Source organism: Carassius gibelio, chromosome B1 (assembly GCF_023724105.1).
Source record: "Carassius gibelio isolate Cgi1373 ecotype wild population from Czech Republic chromosome B1, carGib1.2-hapl.c, whole genome shotgun sequence".
Taxonomy (NCBI): Eukaryota; Metazoa; Chordata; class Actinopteri; order Cypriniformes; family Cyprinidae; genus Carassius; species Carassius gibelio.
The window spans coordinates 14,399,197-14,413,552 of record NC_068396.1 but is presented as its reverse complement, the minus strand read 5'-3'; the positions used below and the strand labels follow the sequence as shown (position 1 = coordinate 14,413,552).

The 14,356-nt window shown below is 42.6% G+C and overlaps 20 non-coding genes across 20 annotated transcripts; all 20 read left to right on the top strand.

Moving 5' to 3' along the window:
* The first annotated feature begins 707 nt into the window (after positions 1 to 707).
* On the top strand, positions 708 to 780 carry trnar-ucg (transfer RNA arginine (anticodon UCG)). Its single transcript has one exon. It is a non-coding gene; the product is annotated as a tRNA-Arg (tRNA).
* Positions 781 to 941: 161 nt separating this feature from the next.
* trnar-ccg (transfer RNA arginine (anticodon CCG)) lies at positions 942 to 1,014 on the top strand. Its single transcript has one exon. It is a non-coding gene; the product is annotated as a tRNA-Arg (tRNA).
* A 226-nt stretch (positions 1,015 to 1,240) lies between these two features.
* Positions 1,241 to 1,313, top strand: trnar-ucg (transfer RNA arginine (anticodon UCG)). The gene has a single exon. It is a non-coding gene; the product is annotated as a tRNA-Arg (tRNA).
* Positions 1,314 to 2,261: 948 nt separating this feature from the next.
* Positions 2,262 to 2,334, top strand: trnaq-uug (transfer RNA glutamine (anticodon UUG)). Its single transcript has one exon. It is a non-coding gene; the product is annotated as a tRNA-Gln (tRNA).
* Positions 2,335 to 3,185: 851 nt separating this feature from the next.
* Positions 3,186 to 3,258, top strand: trnar-ucg (transfer RNA arginine (anticodon UCG)). The gene has a single exon. It is a non-coding gene; the product is annotated as a tRNA-Arg (tRNA).
* Positions 3,259 to 4,554: 1,296 nt separating this feature from the next.
* On the top strand, positions 4,555 to 4,627 carry trnar-ucg (transfer RNA arginine (anticodon UCG)). Its single transcript has one exon. It is a non-coding gene; the product is annotated as a tRNA-Arg (tRNA).
* A 161-nt stretch (positions 4,628 to 4,788) lies between these two features.
* Positions 4,789 to 4,861, top strand: trnar-ccg (transfer RNA arginine (anticodon CCG)). The gene has a single exon. It is a non-coding gene; the product is annotated as a tRNA-Arg (tRNA).
* A 336-nt stretch (positions 4,862 to 5,197) lies between these two features.
* trnar-ucg (transfer RNA arginine (anticodon UCG)) lies at positions 5,198 to 5,270 on the top strand. The gene has a single exon. It is a non-coding gene; the product is annotated as a tRNA-Arg (tRNA).
* Positions 5,271 to 6,218: 948 nt separating this feature from the next.
* Positions 6,219 to 6,291, top strand: trnar-ucg (transfer RNA arginine (anticodon UCG)). Its single transcript has one exon. It is a non-coding gene; the product is annotated as a tRNA-Arg (tRNA).
* Positions 6,292 to 7,690: 1,399 nt separating this feature from the next.
* On the top strand, positions 7,691 to 7,763 carry trnaq-uug (transfer RNA glutamine (anticodon UUG)). Its single transcript has one exon. It is a non-coding gene; the product is annotated as a tRNA-Gln (tRNA).
* A 714-nt stretch (positions 7,764 to 8,477) lies between these two features.
* trnar-ucg (transfer RNA arginine (anticodon UCG)) lies at positions 8,478 to 8,550 on the top strand. The gene has a single exon. It is a non-coding gene; the product is annotated as a tRNA-Arg (tRNA).
* A 161-nt stretch (positions 8,551 to 8,711) lies between these two features.
* Positions 8,712 to 8,784, top strand: trnar-ucg (transfer RNA arginine (anticodon UCG)). Its single transcript has one exon. It is a non-coding gene; the product is annotated as a tRNA-Arg (tRNA).
* A 224-nt stretch (positions 8,785 to 9,008) lies between these two features.
* Positions 9,009 to 9,081, top strand: trnar-ucg (transfer RNA arginine (anticodon UCG)). The gene has a single exon. It is a non-coding gene; the product is annotated as a tRNA-Arg (tRNA).
* Positions 9,082 to 9,236: 155 nt separating this feature from the next.
* On the top strand, positions 9,237 to 9,309 carry trnar-ccg (transfer RNA arginine (anticodon CCG)). Its single transcript has one exon. It is a non-coding gene; the product is annotated as a tRNA-Arg (tRNA).
* A 336-nt stretch (positions 9,310 to 9,645) lies between these two features.
* Positions 9,646 to 9,718, top strand: trnar-ucg (transfer RNA arginine (anticodon UCG)). The gene has a single exon. It is a non-coding gene; the product is annotated as a tRNA-Arg (tRNA).
* Positions 9,719 to 11,014: 1,296 nt separating this feature from the next.
* Positions 11,015 to 11,087, top strand: trnar-ucg (transfer RNA arginine (anticodon UCG)). Its single transcript has one exon. It is a non-coding gene; the product is annotated as a tRNA-Arg (tRNA).
* Positions 11,088 to 12,149: 1,062 nt separating this feature from the next.
* Positions 12,150 to 12,222, top strand: trnar-ccg (transfer RNA arginine (anticodon CCG)). The gene has a single exon. It is a non-coding gene; the product is annotated as a tRNA-Arg (tRNA).
* A 336-nt stretch (positions 12,223 to 12,558) lies between these two features.
* trnar-ucg (transfer RNA arginine (anticodon UCG)) lies at positions 12,559 to 12,631 on the top strand. Its single transcript has one exon. It is a non-coding gene; the product is annotated as a tRNA-Arg (tRNA).
* A 161-nt stretch (positions 12,632 to 12,792) lies between these two features.
* Positions 12,793 to 12,865, top strand: trnar-ucg (transfer RNA arginine (anticodon UCG)). Its single transcript has one exon. It is a non-coding gene; the product is annotated as a tRNA-Arg (tRNA).
* A 1,264-nt stretch (positions 12,866 to 14,129) lies between these two features.
* Positions 14,130 to 14,202, top strand: trnar-ucg (transfer RNA arginine (anticodon UCG)). Its single transcript has one exon. It is a non-coding gene; the product is annotated as a tRNA-Arg (tRNA).
* The last annotated feature ends 154 nt before the right edge of the window (positions 14,203 to 14,356 follow it).

The following is a 14,356-nucleotide window of genomic DNA, read 5'->3' as shown; positions in this document are numbered from 1 at the left end:
GGTTCACCAGTGAACAAGGCCCAGTGGCCTAATGCATCGGTCTTCAGAGCTGAGGATTGTGGGTTCATCTTTCAAGGTTGGTGTTTATGTTGGCAGTGCAAGGAAGAAATTCTAGGACGATAACGTCAATATGACACTATAGCCACAAGATTAATCATAAAATTTGCAAATTTCTGAAAACTCACTCAGTTCAGCTTGGATAAGACGGTCTGTAAATGCCTCTGTGTGGGCTTGTTGGAAAATACCCAGTGACCAAACGGATAAAGCATCAACCTTCAGAGCTGAAGATTGTGGGTTCATGTCATGAGAATTATCATAGAACAGGCAATTTTCTGAAATCTCACTCAGATCAGCTTCGGATAAGACTTTCTGTAATGCCTCTGGGTTCACTAACAGATGTGGCCCATTGGCCTAATGGATAAGGCATCAGCCTCAGGAGCTGTGAATTGTGGGTTCAAGTCCCACCTGGGTCGTCTTTCAGGGCTTTCATTTAAGTGGGCTATGCAAGAAATTTCAGGATGATAACTTCAATATGACACTATAGCCCCAAGAATTAGCATAGAACTGGCAATTTCATGATATTGCTTTCAGTTTAGTTTGTTTCTGACTGTCTGTCAGTGACTCTGGGTTCGAATAACAATGTCATGATATCGCTTTTAGTTTGTTTATGACTGTGTGTCAATGCCTCTGGGTTCACCAGAGAACAGGGCCCAGTGGCCTAATGGATAAGGCATCAGCCTTCGGAGCTGAGGATTGTGGGTTCGAGTCCCACCTGGGTCATCTTTCAAGCGTTGCATTTAAGCTGGCAGTGCAAGAAAGAAATTCAAAGATGATAAGTTCACTGTAGACACAAGAATTAGAATAGAACTGGCAATTTAATGATATTGCTTTTAGTTTGTTTATGACTGTGTGTGAATGCCTCTTGATTCATCAGTGAAGGAGGCCCAGTGGCCTAATGGATAAGGCATCAGCCTCCGGAGCTGGGAATTGTGGGTTCAAGTCCCACCTGGGTCATCTTTGAGGGCTTTCATTTAAGTGGGCTATGTCAATGACTCTGGGTTCGAATCCCACCTGGATCATCTTTCAAGAGTTGCATTTAAGCTGGCAGTGCAAGACAGAAATTCAAGGACGATATCTTCATTGTAGACATAAGAATTAGCATAGAACTGGCAATGTCATGATATCGCTTTTAGTTTGTTTATGACTGTGTGTCAATGCATCTGGGTTCACCAGTGAACGAGGCCCAGTGGCCTAATGGATAAGGCATCAGCCTTCGGAGCTGAGGATTGTGGGTTCGAGTCCCACCTGGGTCATCTTTCAAGCGTTGCATTTAAGCTGGCAGTGCAAGAAAGAAATTCAAGGACGATAACTTCACTGTAGACACAAGTATTAGAATAGAACTGGCAATTTCATGATATTGCTTTTAGTTTGTTTATGACTGTCTGTCAATGCCTCTTGATTTACCAGTGAACCAGGCCCAGTGGACTAATGGAGAAGGCATCAGCCTTCGGAGCTGAGGATTGTGTGTTCGAGTCCCACTTGGGTCATCATTCAAGAGTTGCATTTCAGCTGGCATTGCAAGAAAGTAATTCAATGGTGAACTTTTACTATAGACACAAGAATTAGCACAGAACTGGCATTTTTTGAAATAACTTTCAATTTAGCTTGCATCAGAATAATAATGAATACCTCAGGCTTAATCAGAGAAAAGGTCCAGTTGTCTAATAAATAAGGCATCAACCTTCGGAGCTGGGGGTTGTGAATTAAATTACCACCTGAGTCGTCAATGAGAGGTTAGATTTAAGTTGGCTGCGCAACAGGTACCAGGATGATAAGTGCAAGGAGACACAATAGCTGTGACAAAGGAACATGAGAGTTAGCATAGAACTGCCAACGGAACATGGGTTCAAGTCCCACCTGGGTCATCTTTGAGGGCTTTCATTTAAGTGGGCTATGCAAGAAATTTCAGGATGATAACTTCAATATGACACTATAGCCCCAAGAATTAGCATAGAACGGGAAATTTTATGATATTGCTTTCAGTTTAGTTTGTTTCTGACAGTCTGTCAATGACTCTGGGTTCGAATCCCACCTGGGTCATCTTTCAAGAGTTGCATTTAAGCTGGCAGTGCAAGACAGAAATTCAAGGACGATATCTTCATTGTAGACATAAGAATTAGCATAGAACTGGCAATGTCATGATATCGCTTTTAGTTTGTTTATGACTGTGTGTCAATGCATCTGGGTTCACCAGCGAACGAGGCCCAGTGGCCTAATGGATAAGGCATCAGCCTTTGGAGCTGAGGATTGTGGGTTCGAGTCCCACCTGGGTCATCTTTGAAGCATTGCATTTAAGCTGGCAGTGCAAGAAAGAAATTCAAGGACGATAACTTCACTGTAGACACAAGAATTAGAATAGAACTGGCAATTTCATGATATTGCTTTTAGTTTGTTTATGACTGTCTGTCAATGCCTCTGGGTTCACCAGTGAACAAGGCCCAGTGGCCTAATGCATCGGTCTTCAGAGCTGAGGATTGTGGGTTCATCTTTCAAGGTTGGTGTTTATGTTGGCAGTGCAAGGAAGAAATTCTAGGACGATAACGTCAATATGACACTATAGCCACAAGATTAATCATAAAATTAGCAAATTTCTGAAAACTCACTCAGTTCAGCTTGGATAAGACGGTCTGTAAATGCCTCTGTGTGGGCTTGTTGGAAAATACCCAGTGACCAAACGGATAAAGCATCAACCTTCAGAGCTGAAGATTGTGGGTTCAAGTCATGAGAATTATAATAGAACAGGCAATTTTCTGAAATCTCACTCAGATCAGCTTCGGATAAGACTTTCTGTAATGCCTCTGGGTTCACTAACAGATGTGGCCTGTTGGCCTAATGGATAAGGCATCAGCCTCAGGAGCTGGGAATTGTGGGTTCAAGTCCCACCTGGTTCGTCTTTCAGGGCTTTCATTTCAGTGGGCTATGCAAGAAATTTCAGGATGATAACTTCAATATGACACTATAGCCCCAAGAATTAGCATAGAACTGGCAATTTCATGATATTGCTTTCAGTTTAGTTTGTTTCTGACTGTCTGTCAATGACTCTGGGTTCGAATCCCAATGTCATGATATCGCTTTTAGTTTGTTTATGAATGTGTGTCAATGCCTCTGGGTTCACCAGTGAACAGGGCCCAGTGGCCTAATGGATAAGGCATCAGCCTTCGGAGCTGAGGATTGTGGGTTCGAGTCCCACCTGGGTCATCTTTCAAGCGTTGCAATTAAGCTGGCAGTGCAAGAAAGAAATTCAAAGACGATAACTTCACTGTAGACACAAGAATTAGAATAGAACTGGCAATTTCATGATATTGCTTTTAGTTTGTTTATGACTGTCTGTCAATGCCTCTTGATTTACCAGTGAACCAGGCCCAGTGGACTAATGGAGAAGGCATCAGCCTTCGGAGCTGAGGATTGTGGGTTCAAGTCCCACTTGGGTCATCATTCAAGAGTTGCATTTCAGCTGGCATTGCAAGAAAGTAATTCAATGGTGAACTTTTACTATAGACACAAGAATTAGCACAGAACTGGCATTTTTTGAAATAACTTTCAATTTAGCTTGCATCAGAATGTTAATGAATACCTCAGGCTTAATCAGAGAAAAGGTCCAGTTGTCTAATAAATAAGGCATCAACCTTCGGAGCTGGGGGTTGTGAATTAAATTACCACCTGAGTCGTCAATGAGAGGTTAGATTTAAGTTGGCTGCGCAACAGGTACCAGGATGATAAGTGCAAGGAGACACAATAGCTGTGACAAAGGAACATGAGAGTTAGCATAGAACTGCCAACGGAACATGAGAACTAGCAATTTCATGAAAACTCTTTCAGTTTAGTTTGTTTCTGACTGTCTGTCAATGCCTCTGGGTTCACCAGTGAACAAGGCCCAGTGGCCTAATGCATCGGCCTTCAGAGCTGAGGAATGTGGGTTCATCTTTCAAGGTTGGTGTTTATGTTGGCAGTGCAAGGAAGAAATTCTAGGACGATAACCAGCTTGGATAAGACGGTCTGTAAATGCCTCTGTGTGGGCTTGTTGGAAAATACCCAGTGACCAAACGGATAAAGCATCAACCTTCAGAGCTGAAGATTGTGGGTTCAAGTCATGAGAATTATCATAGAACAGGCAATTTTCTGAAATCTCACTCAGATCAGCTTCGGATAAGACTTTCTGTAATGCCTCTGGGTTCACTAACAGATGTGGCCTGTTGGCCTAATGGATAAGGCATCAGCCTCAGGAGCTGGGAATTGTGGGTTCAAGTCCCACCTGGGTTGTCTTTCAGGGCTTTCATTTCAGTGGGCTATGCAAGAAATTTCAGGATGATAACTTCAATATGACACTATAGCCCCAAGAATTAGCATAGAACTGGCAATTTCATGATATTGCTTTCAGTTTAGTTTGTTTCTGACTGTCTGTCAATGACTCTGGGTTCGAATCCCAATGTCATGATATCGCTTTTAGTTTGTTTATGACTGTGTGTCAATGCCTCTGGGTTCACCAGTGAACAGGGCCCAGTGGCCTAATGGATAAGGCATCAGCCTTCGTAGCTGAGGATTGTGGGTTCGAGTCCCACCTGGGTCATCTTTCAAGCGTTGCATTTAAGCTGGCAGTGCAAGAAAGAAATTCAAAGACGATAACTTCACTGTAGACACAAGAATTAGAATAGAACTGGCAATTTCATGATATTGCTTTTAGTTTGTTTATGACTGTGTGTCAATGCCTCTTGATTCATCAGTGAATTAGGCCCAGTGGCCTAATAGATAAGGCATCAGCCTCCGAAGCTGGGAATTGTGGGTTCAAGTCCCACCTGGGTCATCTTTGAGGGCTTTCATTTAAGTGGGCTATGCAAGAAATTTCAGGATGATAACTTCAATATGACACTATAGCCCCAAGAATTAGCATAGAACTGGCAATTTCATGATATTGCTTTCAGTTTAGTTTGTTTCTTACAGTCTGTCAATGACTCTGGGTTCGAATCCCACCTGGGTCAACTTTCAAGAGTTGCATTTAAGCTGGCAGTGCAAGACAGAAATTCAAGGACGATATCTTCATTGTAGACATAAGAATTAGCATAGAACTGGCAATGTCATGATATCGCTTTTAGTTTGTTTATGACTGTGTGTCAATGCATCTGGGTTCACCAGTGAACGAGGCCCAGTGGCCTAATGGATAAGGCATCAGCCTTCGGAGCTGAGGATTGTGGGTTCGAGTCCCACCTGGGTCATCTTTCAAGCATTGCATTTAAGCCGGCACTGCAAGAAAGAAATTCAAGGACGATAACTTCACTGTAGACACAAGTATTAGAATAGAACTGGCAATTTCATGATATTGCTTTTAGTTTGTTTATGACTGTCTGTCAATGCCTCTTGATTTACCAGTGAACCAGGCCCAGTGGACTAATGGAGAAGGCATCAGCCTTCGGAGCTGAGGATTGTGGGTTCGAGTCCCACTTGGGTCATCATTCAAGAGTTGCATTTCAGCTGGCATTGCAAGAAAGTCATTCAATGGTGAACTTTTACTATAGACACAAGAATTAGCACAGAACTGGCATTTTTTGAAATAACTTTCAATTTAGCTTGCATCAGAATGTTAATGAATACCTCAGGCTTAATCAGAGAAAAGGTCCAGTTGTCTAATAAATAAGGCATCAACCTTCGGAGCTGGGGGTTGTGAATTAAATTACCACCTGAGTCGTCAATGAGACGTTAGATTTAAGTTGGCTGCGCAACAGGTACCAGGATGATAAGTGCAAGAAGACACAATAGCTGTGACAAAGGAACATGAGAGTTAGCATAGAACTGCCAACGGAACATGGGTTCAAGTCCCACCTGGGTCATCTTTGAGGGCTTTCATTTAAGTGGGCTATGCAAGAAATTTCAGGATGATAACTTCAATATGACACTATAGCCCCAAGAATTAGCATAGAACGGGAAATTTTATGATATTGCTTTCAGTTTAGTTTGTTTCTGACAGTCTGTCAATGACTCTGGGTTCGAATCCCACCTGGGTCATCTTTCAAGAGTTGCATTTAAGCTGGCAGTGCAAGAAAGAAATTCAAGGACGATATCTTCATTGTAGACATAAGAATTAGCATAGAACTGGCAATGTCATGATATCGCTTTTAGTTTGTTTATGACTGTGTGTCAATGCCTCTTGATTTACCAGTGAACCAGGCCCAGTGGCCTAATGGAGAAGGCATCAGCCTTCGGAGCTGAGGATTGTGGGTTCGAGTCCCACTTGGGTCATCATTCATGAGTTGCATTTCAGCTGGCATTGCAAGAAAGAAATTCAATGGTGAACTTTTACTATAGACACAAGAATTAGCACAGAACTGGCATTTTTTGAAATAACTTTCAATTTAGCTTGCATCAGAATGTTAATGAATACCTCAGGCTTAATCAGAGAAAAGGTCCAGTTGTCTAATAAATAAGGCATCAACCTTCGGAGCTGGGGGTTGTGAATTAAATTACCACCTGAGTCGTCAATGAGAGGTTAGATTTAAGTTGGCTGCGCAACAGGTACCAGGATGATAAGTGCAAGGAGACACAATAGCTGTGACAAAGGAACATGAGAGTTAGCATAGAACTGCCAACGGAACATGAGAACTAGCAATTTCATGAAAACTCTTTCAGTTTAGTTTGTTTCTGACTGTCTGTCAATGCCTCTGGGTTCACCAGTGAACAAGGCCCAGTGGCCTAATGCATCGGCCTTCAGAGCTGAGGATTGTGGGTTCATCTTTCAAGGTTGGTGTTTATGTTGGCAGTGCAAGGAAGAAATTCTAGGACGATAACCAGCTTGGATAAGACGGTCTGTAAATGCCTCTGTGTGGGCTTGTTGGAAAATACCCAGTGACCAAACGGATAAAGCATCAACCTTCAGAGCTGAAGATTGTGGGTTCAAGTCATGAGAATTATCATAGAACAGGCAATTTTCTGAAATCTCACTCAGATCAGCTTCGGATAAGACTTTCTGTAATGCCTCTGGGTTCACTAACAGATGTGGCCCGTTGGCCTAATGGATAAGGCATCTGCCTCAGGAGCTGGGAATTGTGGGTTCAAGTCCCACCTGGGTTGTCTTTCAGGGCTTTCATTTAAGTGGGCTATGCAAGAAATTTCAGGATGATAACTTCAATATGACACTATAGCCCCAAGAATTAGCAAAGAACGGGAAATTTTATGATATTGCTTTCAATTTAGTTTGTTTCTGACAGTCTGTCAATGACTCTGGGTTCGAATCCCACCTGGGTCATCTTTCAAGAGTTGCATTTAAGCTGGCAGTGCAAGACAGAAATTCAAGGACGATATCTTCATTTGTAGACATAAGAATTAGCATAGAACTGGCAATGTCATGATATCGCTTTTAGTTTGTTTATGACTGTGTGTCAATGCATCTGGGTTCACCAGTGAACGAGGCCCAGTGGCCTAATGGATAAGGCATCAGCCTTCGGAGCTGAGGATTGTGGGTCCGAGTCCCACCTGGGTCATCTTTCAAGCATTGCATTTAAGCTGGCAGTGCAAGAAAGAAATTCAAGGACGATAACTTCACTGTAGACACAAGAATTAGAATAGAACTGGCAATTTCATGATATTGCTTTTAGTTTGTTTATGACTGTCTGTCAATGCCTCTTGATTTACCAGTGAACCAGGCCCAGTGGACTAATGGAGAAGGCATCAGCCTTTGGAGCTGAGGATTGTGGGTTCGAGTCCCACTTGGGTCATCATTCAAGAGTTGCATTTCAGCTGGCATTGCAAGAAAGTAATTCAATGGTGAACTTTTACTATAGACACAAGAATTAGCACAGAACTGGCACTTTTTTAAATAACTTTCAATTTAGCTTGCATCAAAATGTTAATGAATACCTCAGGCTTAATCAGAGAAAAGGTCCAGTTGTCTAATAAATAAGGCATCAACCTTCGGAGCTGGGGGTTGTGAATTAAATTACCACCTTAGTCGTCAATGAGAGGTTAGATTTAAGTTGGCTGCGCAACAGGTACCAGGATGATAAGTGCAAGGAGACACAATAGCTGTGACAAAGGAACATGAGAGTTAGCATAGAACTGCCAACGGAACATGGGATCAAGTCCCACCTGGGTCATCTTTGAGGGCTTTCATTTAAGTGGGCTATGCAAGAAATTTCAGGATGATAACTTCAATATGACACTATAGCCCCAAGAATTAGCATAGAACGGGAAATTTTATGATATTGCTTTCAGTTTAGTTTGTTTCTGACAGTCTGTCAATGACTCTGGGTTCGAATCCCACCTGGGTCATCTTTCAAGAGTTGCATTTAAGCTGGCAGTGCAAGACAGAAATTCAAGGAGGATATCTTCATTGTAGACATAAGAATTAGCATAGAACTGGCAATGTCATGATATCGCTTTTAGTTTGTTTATGACTGTGTGTCAATGCATCTGGGTTCACCAGTGAACGAGGCCCAGTGGCCTAATGGATAAGGCATCAGCCTTCGGAGCTGAGGATTGTGGGATCGAGTCCCACCTGGGTCATCTTTCAAGCGTTGCATTTAAGCTGGCAGTGCAAGAAAGAAATTCAAGGACGATAACTTCACTGTAGACACGAGAATTAGAATAGAACTGGCAATTTCATGATATTGCTTTTAGTTTGGTTATGACTGTCTGTCAATGCCTCTTGATTTACCAGTGAACCAGGCCCAGTGGCCTAATGGAGAAGGCATCAGCCTTCGGAGCTGAGGATTGTGGGTTCGAGTCCCACCTGGGTCATCTTTCAAGCGTTGCATTTAAGCTGGCAGTGCAAGAAAGAAATTCAAGGACGAAAGCTACACTGTAGACATTAGAATAGAACTGGCAATTTCATGATATTGCTTTCAGTTTAGTTTGTTTCTGACTGTCTGTCAATGACTCTGGGTTCGAATCCCAATGTCATGATATCGCTTTTAGTTTGTTTATGACTGTGTGTCAATGCCTCTGGGTTCACCAGTGAACAGGGCCCAGTGGCCTAATGGATAAGGCATCAGCCTTCGGAGCTGAGGATTGTGGGTTCGAGTCCCACCTGAGTCATCTTTCAAGCGTTGCATTTAAGCTGGCAGTGCAAGAAAGAAATTCAAAGACCATAACTTCACTGTAGACATTAGAATAGAACTGGCAATTTCATGATATTGCTTTTAGTTTGTTTATGACTGTGTGTCAATGCCTCTTGGTTCATCAGTGAATGAGGCCCAGTGGCCTAATGGATAAGGCATCAGCCTCCGGAGCTGGGAATTGTGGGTTCAAGTCCCACCTGGGTCATCTTTGAGGGCTTTCATTTAAGTGGGCTATGCAAGAAATTTCAGGATGATAACTTCAATATGACACTATAGCCCCAAGAATTAGCATAGAACTGGCAATTTCATGATATTGCTTTCAGTTTAGTTTGTTTCTGACAGTCTGTCAATGACTCTGGGTTCGAATCCCACCTGGGTCAACTTTCAAGAGTTGCATTTAAGCTGGCAGTGCAAGACAGAAATTCAAGGACGATATCTTCATTGTAGACATAAGAATTAGCATAGAACTGGCAATGTCATGATATCGCTTTTAGTTTGTTTATGACTGTGTGTCAATGCATCTGGGTTCACCAGTGAACGGGGCCCAGTGGCCTAATGGATAAGGCATCAGCCTTCGGAGCTGAGGATTGTGGGTCCGAGTCCCACCTGGGTCATCTTTCAAGCATTGCATTTAAGCTGGCAGTGCAAGAAAGAAATTCAAGGACGATAACTTCACTGTAGACACAAGAATTAGAATAGAACTGGCAATTTCATGATATTGCTTTTAGTTTGTTTATGACTGTCTGTCAATGCCTCTTGATTTACCAGTGAACCAGGCCCAGTGGACTAATGGAGAAGGCATCAGCCTTCGGAGCTGAGGATTGTGGGTTCGAGTCCCACTTGGGTCATCATTCAAGAGTTGCATTTCAGCTGGCATTGCAAGAAAGTAATTCAATGGTGAACTTTTACAATAGACACAAGAATTAGCACAGAACTGGCATTTTTTGAAATAACTTTCAATTTAGCTTGCATCAGAATGTTAATGAATACCTCAGGCTTAATCAGAGAAAAGGTCCAGTTGTCTAATAAATAAGGCATCAACCTTCGGAGCTGGGGGTTGTGAATTAAATTACCACCTGAGTCGTCAATGAGAGGTTAGATTTAAGTTGGCTGCGCAACAGGTACCAGGATGATAAGTGCAAGGAGACACAATAGCTGTGACAAAGGAACATGAGAGTTAGCATAGAACTGCCAACGGAACATGAGAACTAGCAATTTCATGAAAACTCTTTCAGTTTAGTTTGTTTCTGACTGTCTGTCAATGCCTCTGGGTTCACCAGTGAACAAGGCCCAGTGGCCTAATGCATCGGCCTTCAGAGCTGAGGAATGTGGGTTCATCTTTCAAGGTTGGTGTTTATGTTGGCAGTGCAAGGAAGAAATTCTAGGACGATAACCAGCTTGGATAAGACGGTCTGTAAATGCCTCTGTGTGGGCTTGTTGGAAAATACCCAGTGACCAAACGGATAAAGCATCAACCTTCAGAGCTGAAGATTGTGGGTTCAAGTCATGAGAATTATCATAGAACAGGCAATTTTCTGAAATCTCACTCAGATCAGCTTCGGATAAGACTTTCTGTAATGCCTCTGGGTTCACTAACAGATGTGGCCCATTGGCCTAATGGATAAGGCATCAGCCTCAGGAGCTGGGAATTGTGGGTTCAAGTCCCACCTGGGTCGTCTTTCAGGGCTTTCATTTAAGTGGGCTATGCAAGAAATTTCAGGATGATAACTTCAATATGACACTATAGCCCCAAGAATTAGCATAGAACTGGCAATTTCATGATATTGCTTTCAGTTTAGTTTGTTTCTGACTGTCTGTCAGTGACTCTGGGTTCGAATCCCAATGTCATGATATCGCTTTTAGTTTGTTTATGACTGTGTGTCAATGCCTCTGGGATCACCAGTGAACAGGGCCCAGTGGCCTAATGGATAAGGCATCAGCCTTCGGAGCTGAGGATTGTGGGTTCGAGTCCCACCTGGGTCATCTTTCAAGAGTTGCATTTCAGCTGGCATTGCAAGAAAGTTATTCAATGGTGAACTTTTACAATAGACACAAGAATTAGCACAGAACTGGCATTTTTTGAAATAACTTTCAATTTAGCTTGCATCAGAATGTTAATGAATACATCAGGCTTAATCAGAGAAAAGGTCCAGTTGTCTAATAAATAAGGCATCAACCTTCGGAGCTGGGGGTTGTGAATTAAATTACCACCTGAGTCGTCAATGAGAGGTTAGATTTAAGTTGGCTGCGCAACAGGTACCAGGATGATAAGTGCAAGGAGACACAATAGCTGTGACAAAGGAACATGAGAGTTAGCATAGAACTGCCAACGGAACATGAGAACTAGCAATTTCATGAAAACTCTTTCAGTTTAGTTTGTTTCTGACTGTCTGTCAATGCCTCTGGGTTCACCAGTGAACAAGGCCCAGTGGCCTAATGCATCGGCCTTCAGAGCTGAGGAATGTGGGTTCATCTTTCAAGGTTGGTGTTTATGTTGGCAGTGCAAGGAAGAAATTCTAGGACGATAACCAGCTTGGATAAGACGGTCTGTAAATGCCTCTGTGTGGGCTTGTTGGAAAATACCCAGTGACCAAACGGATAAAGCATCAACCTTCAGAGCTGAAGATTGTGGGTTCAAGTCATGAGAATTATCATAGAACAGACAATTTTCTGAAATCTCACTCAGATCAGCTTCGGATAAGACTTTCTGTAATGCCTCTGGGTTCACTAACAGATGTGGCCCATTGGCCTAATGGATAAGGCATCAGCCTCAGGAGCTGGGAATTGTGGGTTCAAGTCCCACCTGGGTCGTCTTTCAGGGCTTTCATTTAAGTGGGCTATGCAAGAAATTTCAGGATGATAACTTCAATATGACACTATAGCTCCAAGAATTAGCATAGAACTGGCAATTTCATGATATTGCTTTCAGTTTAGTTTGTTTCTGACTGTCTGTCAGTGACTCTGGGTTCGAATCCCAATGTCATGATATCGCTTTTAGTTTGTTTATGACTGTGTGTCAATGCCTCTGGGTTCACCAGTGAACAGGGCCCAGTGGCCTAATGGATAAGGCATCAGCCTCCGGAGCTGGGAATTGTGGGTTCAAGTCCCACCTGGGTCATCTTTGAGGGCTTTCATTTAAGTGGGCTATGCAAGAAATTTCAGGATGATAACTTCAATATGACACTATAGCCCCAAGAATTAGCATAGAACGGGAAATTTTATGATATTGTTTTAAGTTTAGTTTGTTTCTGACAGTCTGTCAATGACTCTGGGTTCGAATCCGACCTGGGTCATCTTTCAAGAGTTGCATTTAAGCTGGCAGTGCAAGACAGAAATTCAAGGACGATATCTTCATTGTAGACATAAGAATTAGCATAGAACTGGCAATGTCATGATATCGCTTTTAGTTTGTTTATGACTGTGTGTCAATGCATCTGGGTTCACCAGCGAACAGGGCCCAGTGGCCTAATGGATAAGGCATCAGCCTTCGGAGCTGAGGATTGTGGGTTCGAGTCCCACCTGGGTCATCTTTCAAGCATTTCATTTAAGCTGGCAGTGCAAGAAAGAAATTCAAGGACGATAACTTCACTGTAGACACAAGAATTAGAATAGAACTCCCAATTTCATGATATTGCCTTTAGTTTGTTTATGACTGTCTGTCAATGCCTCTTGATTTACCAGTGAACCAGGCCCAGTGGCCTAATGGAGAAGGCATCAGCCTTCGGAGCTGGGGATTGTGGGTTCGAGTCCCACTTGGGTCATCATTCAAGAGTTGCATTTCAGCTGACATTGCAAGAAAGAAATTCATTGGTGAACTTTTACTATAGACACAAGAATTAGCACAGAACTGGCATTTTTTGAAATAACTTTCAATTTAGCTTGCATCAGAATGTTAATGAATACCTCAGGCTTAATCAGAGAAAAGGTCCAGTTGTCTAATAAATAAGGCATCAACCTTCGGAGCTGGGGGTTGTGAATTAAATTACCACCTGAGTCGTCAATGAGAGGTTAGATTTAAGTTGGCTGCGCAACAGGTACCAGGATGATAAGTGCAAGGAGACACAATAGCTGTGACAAAGGAACATGAGAGTTAGCATAGAACTGCCAACGGAACATGAGAACTAGCAATTTCATGAAAACTCTTTCAGTTTAGTTTGTTTCTGACTGTCTGTCAATGCCTCAGGGTTCACCAGTGAACAAGGCCCAGTGGCCTAATGCATCGGTCTTCAGAGCTGAGGATTGTGGGTTCATCTTTCAAGGTTGGTGTTTATGTTGGCAGTGCAAGGAAGAAATTCTAGGACGATAACGTCAATATGACACTATAGCCACAAGATTAATCATAAAATTGGCAAATTTCTGAAAACTCACTCAGTTCAGCTTGGATAAGACGGTCTGTAAATGCCTCTGTGTGGGCTTGTTGGAAAATACCCAGTGACCAAACGGATAAAGCATCAACCTTCAGAGCTGAAGATTGTGGGTTCAAGTCATGAGAATTATCATAGAACAGGCAATTTTCTGAAATCTCACTCAGATCAGCTTCGGATAAGACTTTCTGTAATGCCTCTGGGTTCACTAACAGATGTGGCCCATTGGCCAGAGCTGAAAATTGTGGGTTCAAGTCATGAGAATTATCATAGAACAGGCAATTTTCTGAAATCTCACTTAGATCAGCTTCGGATAAGACTTTCTGTAATGCCTCTGGGTTCGCTAACAGATGTGGCCCATTGGCCTAATGGATAAGGCATCAGCCTCAGGAGCTGGGAATTGTGGGTTCAAGTCCCACCTGGGTAGTCTTTCAGGGCTTTCATTTAAGTGGGCTATGCAAGAAATTTCAGGATGATAACTTCAATATGACACTATAGCCCCAAGAATTAGCATAGAACTGGCAATTTCATGATATTGCTTTCAGTTTAGTTTGTTTCTGACTGTCTGTCAGTGACTCTGGGTTCGAATCCCAATGTCATGATATCGCTTTTAGTTTGTTTATGACTGTGTGTCAATGCCTCTGGGTTCACCAGTGAAGAGGGCCCAGTGGCCTAATGGATAAGGCATCAGCCTTCGGAGCTGAGGATTGTGGGTTCGAGTCCCACCTGGGTCATCTTTCAAGCGTTGCATTTAAGCTGGCAGTGCAAGAAAGAAATTCAAAGACGGTAACTTCACTGTAGACACAAGAATTAGAATAGAACTGGCAATTTCATGATATTGCTTTTAGTTTGTTTATGACTGTGTGTCAATGCCTCTTGATTCATCAG